This window comes from Nycticebus coucang, chromosome 9 (genome assembly GCF_027406575.1).
Source record: "Nycticebus coucang isolate mNycCou1 chromosome 9, mNycCou1.pri, whole genome shotgun sequence".
Lineage (NCBI taxonomy): Eukaryota > Metazoa > Chordata > Mammalia > Primates > Lorisidae > Nycticebus > Nycticebus coucang.
The window spans coordinates 111,059,159-111,071,661 of NC_069788.1; the positions used below are offsets into that span (position 1 = coordinate 111,059,159).

At 47.2% G+C, this 12,503-nt stretch overlaps 1 non-coding gene across 1 annotated transcript; it reads left to right on the plus strand.

Moving 5' to 3' along the window:
- Positions 1 to 2,402: 2,402 nt before the first annotated feature.
- LOC128595132 (U7 small nuclear RNA) lies at positions 2,403 to 2,464 on the plus strand. Its single transcript, XR_008382801.1, has one exon. It is a non-coding gene; the product is annotated as a U7 small nuclear RNA (small nuclear RNA).
- Positions 2,465 to 12,503: the final 10,039 nt, after the last annotated feature.

Sequence of the window (12,503 nt, forward strand, 5' to 3'; positions counted from 1 at the left end):
AGGACCTGGGCACTGATTTTTTTCTTTGATTGGTTAATTTGTTGTTTTCGTTGTCACTTATTTCCTCTTTATTAAGTATAGACTATGACCTGTATAGATGACAGAGTTAGATAGGACAGACCAATATTCTTTGAAAATTAAACCATCTTTGACATTAAATGTTTAAAAGTGGTTTCAAGCAGGACACAATACTTCTTAAAGAGAGACCTCGTTAGGAAATTCATTTTCCCCAACATTTTATTATTTAAAAATTTTTAAGCATGCAGCAAAGTTGAAAAATTATATACTATCTTTAAATCTAAGTGTGAAAAAAGAAAAAAATTATAATAAACACCCAGCTAGATTCTCTCAACATTATTACTCTGTCCCTCTACTATCCTTCTATCCATCTATCATTCCATCCTAATTTTTAAATGTATTTCAAAGTAAATTGCAGATTATCTAAATTCGCTTCTCCCTAAATACCTCAGCATGCATAGTATCAACTAGAGTTCGATATTTGGCTATAGTTTTACTTTCCTTTCAATATAAAATTTACGTTATAATGAACTGCAAAGATCTTAAGTGCACGTTGCCGAATTTTAGCAATTGCATCCACTGGTGTAACTCAAACTTCTATCAAAATGCAGAACACAGGCTTGGCGCCCATAGCTCAGTGGTTAGGGGCTGGTGGGTTTAAACCTGGCCAAGTCCTGCTAAAACAACAATAACAAAAAAATAGCCGGGCGTTGCAGCGGGCACCTGTAGTCCCAGCTACTTGGGAGGCTGAGGCAAGAGAATCGCTTAAGCCCAAGAGTTTCAGGTTGCTGTGAGCTGTGACGCCACAGTGCTCTACTGAAGGAAACATAGAGAGACTCTGTCTCAAAAAAAAAATACAGAATACAGTGGGGTGCGGTGGCTCGCACCTGTAATCCCAGCCCTTTTGGAGGCTGAGGTAGAAAGATTGCTTTGGGTCAGGAGTTAGAGATCAGCCTGAGCAAGGACTGGACACCATCTCTACAAAAACTAGAGAAATTAGCTGGGTATAGTGGCAGGTGCCTGTAGTCATAGCTCCTTGGGAGGCAAAGGCAGGAAGATTGCTGGAGCCCAGGAGTTTGAGGTTGCTGGGAGGTAGGTTGATGCCACTGCACTCTAGCCCTTAGAGAGACAGACCCTTAAAAAAAAAAAAAAAAGAAAGATATAGAATATTACCATCACTCCAGAAGGTTCTCTTTTGCTCATTCCCTGTAATTCCTTCTTATTTCTCCTAGACACGACCACTTGCTTATTTTATATTTTCATGGAAGCAAAATTATATAGTATGAACTCTTTTATGTTAGGTTTCTTTCACTCAGAGGAATGTTTTATCCATGTTGTGTGTATCAGTGGTTTTAATGGATTAATATTGTCCTTTGCACAGATAAACCATGCACTGATTATCCATTGTCTTAATGATAGACTTTTTTTTTTTCTTTTTAGAGACCAGGTCTCTCTTTATAGCCCAGGCTGGAGTACAGTGGTATCACCATAGCTCATTAAAACTTCAAATGCCTGGGCTCAATCAATCCTCTTGCCTCAGCCTCCTGAAATAGTTGGGACTAGAGACATATGCCACCATACCAACCTCATTTTTTCTTTAAATTTTGTGTAGAGATGGATCTTGCCTCTTGGCCTCCCAAAGTTCTGGGATTATAGGCACGAGCCACTGTGGCTGGCCAAGATTCTGATTTAATTGGTCTGCAATGGGGTATGCACAAGGCTAGTGTTTTTTGGGTTTTTTTTTTAAGACAGAGTCTCAAGCTGTCCCCTTTGGTAGAGTGCCGTGGCATCACAGCTCACAGCAACCTCAAACTCTTAGACTTAAACCATTCTCTTGCCTCAACCTCCCAAGTAGCTGGGACTACAGGCACCCACCATAAAGCCCAGCTATTTTTTTGTTGTTGCAGTTGTCATTGTTGCCTTAGCTGGCCCAGGCCGGGTTCGAAACTGCCAGTCTTGGTGTATGTGGCCAGCACCCTACCTACTGAGCTACAGGTGCTGCCCAACCAAGGCTAGTTTTAAAAGCACCCAGGTAGGCTCCACTCCCATAGCTCAGTGAGTAAGCCCAGACCTGCTAAACAACAATGACAATTGCAACCAAAAATAGATGGGTGTTGTGGCAGGTGCCTGTAGTCCCAGGTACCTGGGAGGTTGAGGCAAGAGAATCATTTAGCCCAAGAGTTGGAAGTTGCTGAGAGCTGGGACGCCACAGCACTCTACCAAGGGCGACATAGTGATACTCTGTCTCAAAATAAATAAATACATAAATAAATAGATAGATAGACTTTTTTGAGCCACAGGCACTGCCCACATTGCCAAATTTTAACAATTGCATACACCGGTGTAACCCAAACTTCTATCAAAATACAGAACACAGGCTGTCTGAGCATTAAAGCTCTTTTAGAATTTGTCTAGCAGATTTTCTGGTATCCACCAGAAGACCCCCCGCCCCAAAATAAAAGTAATAAAAAGAAAAAGAAAAAAATAAAAGCACCAGGGTGATTGCAGTATTGAGCCACAGTAGAGGTTCATGGCCAGCCAAACTGCTCAGGGTCTCTCTGGGCACATGAGGATGAAGACTGAGGCGGGTGGGGCGTATCCCTGCCATCCCCTCACAGCCCGGAAAGAGGTGACAACAGCTCCTGGCTGGGAGGGGAGAAGTTAATGAGACCAGAGGGCTCAGGGAGTGCTCACCAACACACCACTGATTCCCCCAATTGGGTTGCCAGAGAATATACAGTTAAATTGAAATTCTGGTAAATGATGAATATTTAGTGTATGTCTCAAATATTATGTAGAGCATATAATACTAAAAATGTATTCATTGTTTCTCTGAAGTTCAAATGTATTTATTTACTTATTTATTTATTTAGAGACAGGGTTTCACTCTGTCACCCATGCTGGAGAGTAATGGCATCATCATAGCTCACCACAGCCTCAAATTCCTGGGCTTCTGTGATTCTCCCACCTCAGACTTCTAAGTAGCTAGAATCACAGGTGTGCACCACCACACTCAGCTAATTGTTCTTTTCTTTCTTCTTTTTTTTTGAGACAGAGTCTCTCTCTGTTGCCCTGGGTAGAGTGCTGAGGCATCAGCCTAGCTCACAGCAACCTCAAACTCCTGGGTTCAAGCAATCTTCCTATCTCAGCCTCCCAAGTAGCTGAGACTGCCACAATGCCTGGCTAATTTTTCTATTCTTATAGAGATAGGGTCTCTCTTGCTCAGGCTGGTCTCAAACTCCTGGCCTCAAGTGGTCTTCCCACCTCAGCATCCCAAAATGCTAGAACTATAGGCATTAGCCACCACACCCAGCCTAAATTTTAAATATAATTGAGTATCCCTTGCACAGAGGTTCCTGGCACAGAGCACCCAGGAGGAAACACTCAGCCTCCTGCTCTAGACCTAAGTATTTTAATAAATATATATATATATTTTTTTTTTTTTTGTAGAGACAGAGTCTCACTTTACGGCCCTCGGTAGAGTGCCGTGGCCTCACACAGCTCACAGCAACCTCCAACTCCTGGGCTTAAGCGATTCTCTTGCCTCAGCCTCCCGAGTAGCTGGGACTACAGGTGCCCGCCACAACGCCCGGCTATTTTTTGGTTGCAGTTTAGCCGGGGCCGGGGTCGGGTTTGAACCCGCCACCCTTGGTATATGGGGCCGGCGCCTTACCGACTGAGCCACAGGCGCCGCCCTTTAATAAATATTTTTAACACCTACTGGTCAAAGAGATAAAACAATGGACAGGACAGAGGAGTTCCTGCTCTGTGGGGGCCTGCATTTCAGTGGGGAAATGTGGACAAGAATTCAGAGAGCCACTGTTAAGACCATGATGACAGCAATAACGGATGTGGTAACAGTGACTGGGGCCAACTTGAGATGGAGGCAGAGAGGGCCTCTCTGACATTTTTGGGTTTTTTCTTGGTTTTTTTTTTGAGACAGAGCCTCAAGCTGTCACCCTGGGTAGAGTGCCGTGGCATCACAGCTCACAGCAACCTCCAACTCCTGGGCTCAAGCAAGTCTTCTGCCTCTGCCTCCCAAGTAGCTGGGATTACAGGCGCCCGCCACAACGCCCGGCTATTTTTTGGTTGCAGCCGTCATTGTTCGGTGGGCCCAGCTAGATTCGAACCCGCCAGCTCAGGTGTTTGTGGCTGGTGCCACAGGCTTGAGCCACAGGCGCCAAGCCACACACCTGTGACTTTGATATGAGAGATTTACAAGAGCCAACTCTGTAATGATCCAGGGAATGGGCGTCCATCTGGCTCATCCAAACAGCTCATCCCACTGGTGTGTAGGATTTGCCGATTCCTGTGGTATAAATACTCAATGAAAGCCAATTCCAAGTTCCCAACATAACACAGTACTTTTTAGGAAGCTGACACTTTAAGTGGTTTGGGGCCTCAAAGTACAGAGGTATCAAAAGCCTACTCTCGAGGGGTTTCTTTCCCTGCTCTAGGCCCTGCATCCTCAGTTTCTTCCTCCCCTACCTTCCCACTCACCCCCTGAGACTTTAAAGAGGCTCTTTCAGAAATCCTCCTGGAAAGACAGACTGGCTCCTTTTTGCCTGGCAACACCATTTCTCCCTCTGTGTCACCTCAGAACATATTACAAGGCCCTGGCTCGAGGAAAACTGACCTTAAAAACCAAAGTCTTCATAGCTGGGCGTTGTGGCGGGCGCCTGTAGTCCCAGCTACTCGGAAGGCTGAGGCAAGAGAATCGCTTAAGCCCAGGAGTTGGAGGTTGCTGTGAGCTGTGTGAGGCCATGGCACTCTACCGAGGGCCATAAAGTGAGACTCTGTCTCTACAAAAAAAAAAAAAAAAAAACCCAAAGTCTTCAGCCTGGGCACAGAGAGACCCCGTCTCTTACTAAAAATAGAAAAATTAGCTGGGTGTTGTGATGGGTACCTGTAGTCCCAGCTACTCAGGAGGCTGAGGCAGGGGGATCACTCTAACCCAAGAGTTTGATGCCATGGCACTCTAGCCTGAGCCACAGAGTGAGACTCCGTCTCAAAAACCAAAGCAAAACAAAATAAAACACCAAGTCTTACTGCATAGAATTGTCTTTTTTTTTTTTTTTTTTTTGTAGAGACAGAGTCTCACTTTATGGCCCTCGGTAGAGTGCTGTGGCCTCACATAGCTCACAGCAACCTCCAACTCCTGGGCTTAAGCGATTCTCTTGCCTCAGCCTCCCGAGTAGCTGGGACTACAGGCGCCCACCACAACACCCGGCTATTTTTTGGTTTTGCAGTTTGGCCGGGGCCAGGTTTGAACCCGCCACCCTCGGCATATGGGGCCGGCGCCTTACCGACTGAGCCACGGGTGCCGCCCAGAATTGTCTTTCAATAGCAAAGTATCATTGTAAAAGGGCTCAGTCTTTATCTCTCTAATAAAATGAATTACAAATATCATCTAAAATTCTGAATGAGAACTGGGCACAGGAACTCACACCTATAATCTGAGGTGTTCCACCTCCTGGGAGGCTGAGGTGGATGGATCGCTTGAGCTCAGGAGTTTGAGACTAGCCTGAACAAGAGCAAGACCTTGTCTCTAAAAAAAAAAAAAAAAAAAAAATTAATAAAGAAAATAAAATTCTAAATGAGAACATAAAATTACAGCCTATACTTATGGGACCCCCCCACCTTGAACCTAGGATTGAGAATCAATTATATACTCAATGTTTATAAACAATTTCCAGGGGATTGTAACTTACCAGGCTTTGTAATTTTCCTTTCTCTCACCCCCAGACATCAACAAATATGGATGGAATCAAGTATCAAATATGCCAAAGATACCAGCCTCCCTCCTCTCTCCATCAAGTGAGCTCTAAAGATCCACGTGGACTCCACAGCCATCAGTACCCGTCCTAGATTTGGCCATGCAGCCAGCTGTGCTCACTTTGTTGTGCCCCAATGTTGCGTGCTGACTTAAGTGATAATAGATAACTCTGCAAAGTCAGAGAGTATAGAAACTGAGCTTGATTGGTTGTCAACACCCACAAGACACAACACTGTGGTGACACCTCTCTGAGCCAGTCTGGGCTGGGGGAGGGGAGGCAGGCCAGGGGAAGGGAACCCAGAGCCACACATACCTAGATGCTCCCCAAATTCCTCCCTGACTCCCCACAGCTTGTACTTCCCTACCCCTGGGCAGGGGGCTATTGTCTGGAGAAGGAATGAGGCCCTATGCCCTCTGCCATGCCAGTGGTGCCCCCAGGCAGAGGGTAACACAAGAACGGTTGCCTGCCCAGTCTCCTCCTGGCTGCCCTCCTATCTCCATCCCCCCAGCTCTCTTTGCCTGGCAGGGAGCAGTTGCTAGAGTTAAGCGGATTTCATGCTATTTTCACAATCATTTTCCATAGAAAATGTTTTGTATCATTAAACCTACTTTCTGCAGCTTCTTATCTCCCTAAAAGCTTCCCTCCTCCTCCTCCATGAGATAAACCAGCAATGGGAACACTTAGGAACCTGCTAGTGACACCCTACAGGTAACCTGTAAATCAGGCCAGTGAAAGTGGGCAGAACCCACCAAGGGTGCAAGTAGGCTCCCCTACACATGCTCTCTGAGCTTTGCTTCTCAGCCTTCCAGGACCCTTCTAACAACCACCTGGTGTCAGGACTCCTGTCACCTAGCTTTCCAACTTCCTGTGACAGCCACCAAACTGGAAGGAATCTTTTAACTAGCCACTAGTTACCAGGGTTAGCTGAGGGACAATTAAGACATTTCCCAGAGACTGCTGGGCAGGGCAGCCTACATTTCTGAGAATTGGCCCTAAGAAGCTGGGGGGCGGGGAGGGATCAGAATGAGCCAGAAGATGCCAAAGCTAGCACACACTCCCTGTGATCCCATATGGAAGCCTCAGTCACGTTGTGTCTCACCACAGCTTTCTGCACACTGAGGCCTTGGTGGAGGACAAAAGGTTCTGTCTCCTCAGCTCACAGCACAGGGCTCAGGCTCTCAGAGGTTGCCAGATGGGAGCCTTTTCCATCTTGGGAGCTGGGCCAAATCAAAACCTCTAGCCACAGATGATTGGGCAAGACTTGGGCTAGCCACTGGCCTCAGCTGTGACCTGACATAAAAGCCATGATCAAGGGAAAGGATAGGGATGGGCTGTAATCAAATTTTCTTCTAGGGGCAGTGCCTGTGGCTCAACGAGTAAGGCGCCGGCCCCGTATACCGGAGGTGGCAGGTTCAAACCTGGCCTGGCCAAAAACTGCAACAACAAAAAAAATTCTCTTCTGTGTTAGCCCAGGAGTGTCAAACCTGCTGCTTGTCTAGGGTCCTGCTGGGTTGGAGATGTGAGAGAGAGAAAAACTTTCTAGGATGACTCTCAGCTTTCTGGTTCAGCTTCAGTTCAACTGGTAACTTGATGCTTCATTAACCATGGTGAAAAATACTCAAAGGACAGGTCAGTGAGATTGGAAGATGGTGGGACATCCAGGACAGAGAGTTGTACCATGAGGTGGATGCTCAGGGCCCAAGAGCCACGAGCAAAGCCCTGGACTTGAATGCTGGACTCTAGAGAAACATTTGGGGTGCAACTTCATGCATGTCATGGTAGACAAGATGATCACCAAAATAGGAAACCCCTTTCCTCAGGGGGCAAATATGGAAATAAATGAAAATAAAATTATATACATATTTTTTTTCTTTTATTTTTCCTGACAGTCTCACTCTGTCCCCCTAGGTAGTGTGTTGTGGCTTCATCTTAGCTCATAGCAACCTCAAACTTTTGGGCTCAAGTGATCCTCCTGCCTTAGGCTCCTGAGTAGCTGTGACTACAGGAGCCTGCCATGATGCCCAGCCAGTTTTTCTATTTTCAGTAAGATGGGGGTCTTGCTCTTGCTCAGACTGGTCTCAAACTCCTGACATCAGGCAATCCACCTGCCTCAGCCTCCCAGAGTACTAGGATTACAGGTATGAGCCACTGTGCCCAGCCTGGAAAAAAGAAATGTTAATTATGGGGCGGCGCCTATGGCTCAAAGGACTAGGGCCCCGGCCCCATATGCTGGAGGTGGCGGGTTCAAACCCAGCCCCAGCCAAAAACTGCAAAAAAAAAAAAAAAAAAAAAAAAAAATTTGTTAATTATGTTACAGCACTATAGCTGGTGGCTAGGGTGCCAGCCACATACACGGGAGCTGGCAGGTTCAAATCCAGCTCGGGCCTGCTAAACAACACTGACAACTATAACCAAAAATTAGCTGGATGTGGTGGCGGGCGTCTGTAGTCCCAGCTGCTTTGGAGGCTGAGGCAGGAGAATCGCTTAAACCCAAGATCTTGAGACTCTGTCTCAAAAAAAAATGTTAATTATTTATATTTCACTTGATTGTGTTTCTAGGGTGAAGCTTTTAAAGGTTTTAGAACTAGTTTGGGTTTTTTTTGAGACAAAGACTCACTATGTCGGGCGGCGCCTGTAGCTCAGTGAGTAGGGTGCCGGCCCCATATGCCGAGGGTGGCGGGTTCAAACCCAGCCCCGGCCAAACGGCAACAAAAAATAGCCGGGTGTTGTGGCGGGCGCCTGTAGTCCCAGCTGCTCGGGAGGCTGAGGCAAGAGAATCGCCTAAGCCCAAGAGTTAGTGGTTGCTGTGAGCCGTGTGATGCCACGGCACTCTACCCGAGGGCGGTACAGTGAGACTCTGTCTCTACAAAAAAAAAAAAAAAAAGACTCACTATGTCACCCTTGGTAGAGTGCAGTGGCGTCACAGCTCACAGCAACCTCCAACTCTTGGGCTTAACCTATTCTTTTGCCTCAGCCTCCTGCCACAACACCCAACTATTTTTTGTTGCAGCTGGCCCAGGCTGGGTTTGAACTGGCAACCCTTGCCATATGTGGCTGGCACAGTAACCACTGTGCCGTAACCACTGGGCGCCGAGCCAGTTTTTAGAACTAGTTGTTACATTACAACTGCACAGAATGTTGGAAGAAGATGTAAAGTTAACTTCACGCATTCTGTTTTCTTCCTTCATTCACACATTGTTCATTTCACTGGAATTTCTTTCTACATCTGCATCCAAGACAGTAAGTGGTGCAAAAAAAAAAAAAAAAGGAAAGTTACAAATAACTCCAACAAATGTTGACTTCAAAATTAGCGTTGGCAGGGCAGTGCCTGTGGCTCAGTGAGTAGGGCACCAGTCCCATATACTGAGGGTGGCAGTTTCAAACCTGGCCCCTGCCAAACTGCAACAAAAAAATAGCTGGACGTTGTGGTGGGTGCCTATAGTCCCAGCTACTCGGGAGGCTGAGGCAAGAGAATCGCCTAAGCCCAAGAGCTGGAGGTTGCTGTGAGCTGTGATGCAATGGCACTCCACCAAGGGCGACAAAAAAAATTAGCATTGGCAAATGTAGTTATGACTAAGGCATCCCTGCCTTTCTAAGCAGATTATAAAGGAAACAGCTTTTCTATACAAGAATAATTTAACTATATTCATAAATCCTTTTCCAAATCAATAAATTGACATCACTTTTTTTTTTTTTTTTGTAGAGACAGAGTCTCACTTTACTTCCCTCAGTAGAGTGCCGTGGTGTCACACGGCTCACAGCAACGTCCAGCTCTTGGGCTTATGTGATTCTCTTGCCTCAGCCTCCCGAGCAGCTGGGACTACAGGTGCCCGCCACAATGCCCGGCTATTTTTTTGTTTTTGCAGTTTGGCCGGGGCTGGGTTTGAACCCACCACCCTCGGCATATGGGGCCAGCGCCCTACTCACTGAGCCACAGGCGCCACCCAACATATCATTTTTATCTTAATTTTTCCCAATGAAAGTTAAAATTTAGGCCTCAGTGCTGGCCTCTGGCGACGGGAATCTTTACTCTGGAAGCTAACTTTGGGCAAGAATCTCCTTGGGCATTAGCTTCCACCTAGAAAACAAATTAGACTCCAAGGTTCTCCAACACCGTTGTTACAAATGGCAATTGCTCATCTCCACTTTGTATGTGAGGGGTACTATACTAAAGGCATTCATTATTACTGTAAACTCCATCTTACAGATGGAAAAGTAAGGCAGAGCAATGTTAAACAATGCCCTCATATCCTGCCTCTCCATGCCCAAGGGTGGAATCAGGTCTGGGTGGAGCCCTGGAACCCACATTCCTCACAAGCTCCCCCAGGGCCCACTGAAGTATTGCTCCAGGAATCAGAGGATGTGTTCTGGTTTGAAAGTGCAGGGAAGAGAATAAGAGAATCCAGAGGGCTGACCAGGGTAGTTCTGAGAAGGGAGGTTAGTGCCACCTTCTGATGGCCAAAGCAGGAAGGGCTCATGCGCTGGGGTTAGAACCCAGGCTTTGTCTCTAGCTGCACTAGATTGCCATCTGCTGGCTGTAGGCAGTTATAGCAGGCCAGGTAGGAACGTTATTTCCCACCACCCACACCAACCCCTTCCCCAGATGTTAAGGTATTACATTGGTGCTGGGGCTTCAATGGAGACCCCAGAGCTTAATCCAGAGCATCAACAATGCCCTGCATTTAGCTGGGACAGGGGAAGCAGGAATAAAGGCCTAGGTGAGGGGTGGAACATTCAAGGGGTTCGTGGGAAAAATTAAGCCGAGAGGGAAGGTGAGGCCAGACTCTGGTAGGTGCTGAATGTGTGCTAAGGGCAATGGGAAATCCAGAGATGAGTCACATTGACATCTTAGCAGGCTCATTCTGGGCTTTGTCAAGAGGATGGAATGGGTGGGCGGGTGCAGTGGCTCACTTCTGTCTCAAAAAAAACCCCAACAAACAAAAAAAACAAACAAAAACAAAAAAAGGGATGAAATGGGATAGTTGGTGTGAGCAAGTCAGGAAAAAGGCCTAAGGACGTCATCCCTAAAGCTGCCTCACCCCAACAAAGGCCGAGTGTATAGCTCGGTGCCACGTGCAAGATGGAAGGAGCATTCACTGGCCACTGCAGTTCACTGAACTCATCTAGGGCTGGGGACATTGCAAGGAATATCTAATGTCTAAATAGAATGCCTGGCACAGACTTGACCCTCAGTGCTGGCCTGGCCTCTAAGCACACCTCCTGTGCCAAGTTTCTCCCATGGGAGAAAGGCATCTTTCTAGGCAGCCAGAGCCCTGCTCTCAGCTGGAGATGCAATGGAAGTCACTTTTTTTTGTTTTTAGACAGAGTCTCATTTGGTTACCCTCAGTAGAGTGCTGTGGCATCTTAGCTCACAGCAAGCTCAAGCTCTGGGTTCAAGCAATCCTCTTGCCTTAGCGTCCCAAGTAGCTGGGATTATAGGTACCCACCACAGCACCAGGCTATTTTTTAGACAAGCTCTCACTCTTGCCCAGTCTGGTCTCGAACTCACTGAGCTCAGGCAATCCACCTGCCTTGGCCTCCCAAGTGCTGGGATTATAAATGTAAGCCACCATGCCCAGCCTTGAAACTCACGTTTAGACTCGATTCAGAGTCCCCAGAGTGACCCCCTTTGGTTCCCCAGGCCTGGACTTAAGCATGTCCCATTATGAGAAATGGTCACTCTCCATTCCCTTAAATTGAAGGGGAACATGGGAATTGTCAGTCACATCCTGGTAAAACAAATTCCAGAGACCAAGAGCTGTGGGCACCGCATCACTTTATTTCTTTGATTTTCCAACTTCACTCTTGGACAATGCAAGTTCAGTCTCCCACCTGCCTGGCCGCTTTGTAGCCCCTCCTCATTGACATGGGGCTCAGGCTATGAGGAGAGGGCTCAACAGAACAGCAGTGTCCACCACAGCCAGCCAGGCTTGCAGAGGACTCCAGGGTCCCCAGCAGATGAATCAAGTCCCAGCAAGCAGGGACTCAGACACATCCCCAAACAAGGTCTGCATCTCCTCCTGCCAACACCCTCCTCCCCATACTGAACTTGCAGGGGACAGGCCAGCCCCTTGGTGATCTCAGGAGCTTCAGAGCCTTCACTTTAGTGGCCCTCCATGGTTCTTCCTATACAACCCTGCTGCTGCTCACACTGAGTCTGGCACCTTCTCTCTTGGGGACAAAAGGCACCGACCTGCCCTACAATTGATCCTCATGTTTCTTTGGGTAACATCATGAGTTAAGAGAGTGCCAACCCCGCAAAGAAACTGAAGATATATATTCTGCCTAATGGGACAGATGGCCACTCTATGTTCCTTTTATCCCCAGGAAAAGCTGAAAGCAGCTCTAGCTAAGCAACCCCCCTTTCTATCCTCCCCCCACATTCCTATAGCTTCTCATACCTGCAAGGGAGCCCAAGTCAAAAAGAAAAACTACAACACAGCAATAAAAATATGACCAGCAAACAACCAAAGAGAATATCTCTGGTCTTGGAGCTTTCTGCAGGAGACCAGATGGCTGATTTCTAGCGTGCACGCATGCTCTCTTTCCTGGAGCCAGGAAGTAACGCAAATATGCCTTTGGATTCGGGGTAGACACTTTGGGAGCCAGAACAAACAGCATCCTGGCCAAGCCAGGGGGCAGTGCAGGCCCCGCCCGACCCTGTCCATGCTGGGCCCCTTCCCTCCCAGCCCCTTTTGCATATCCTGG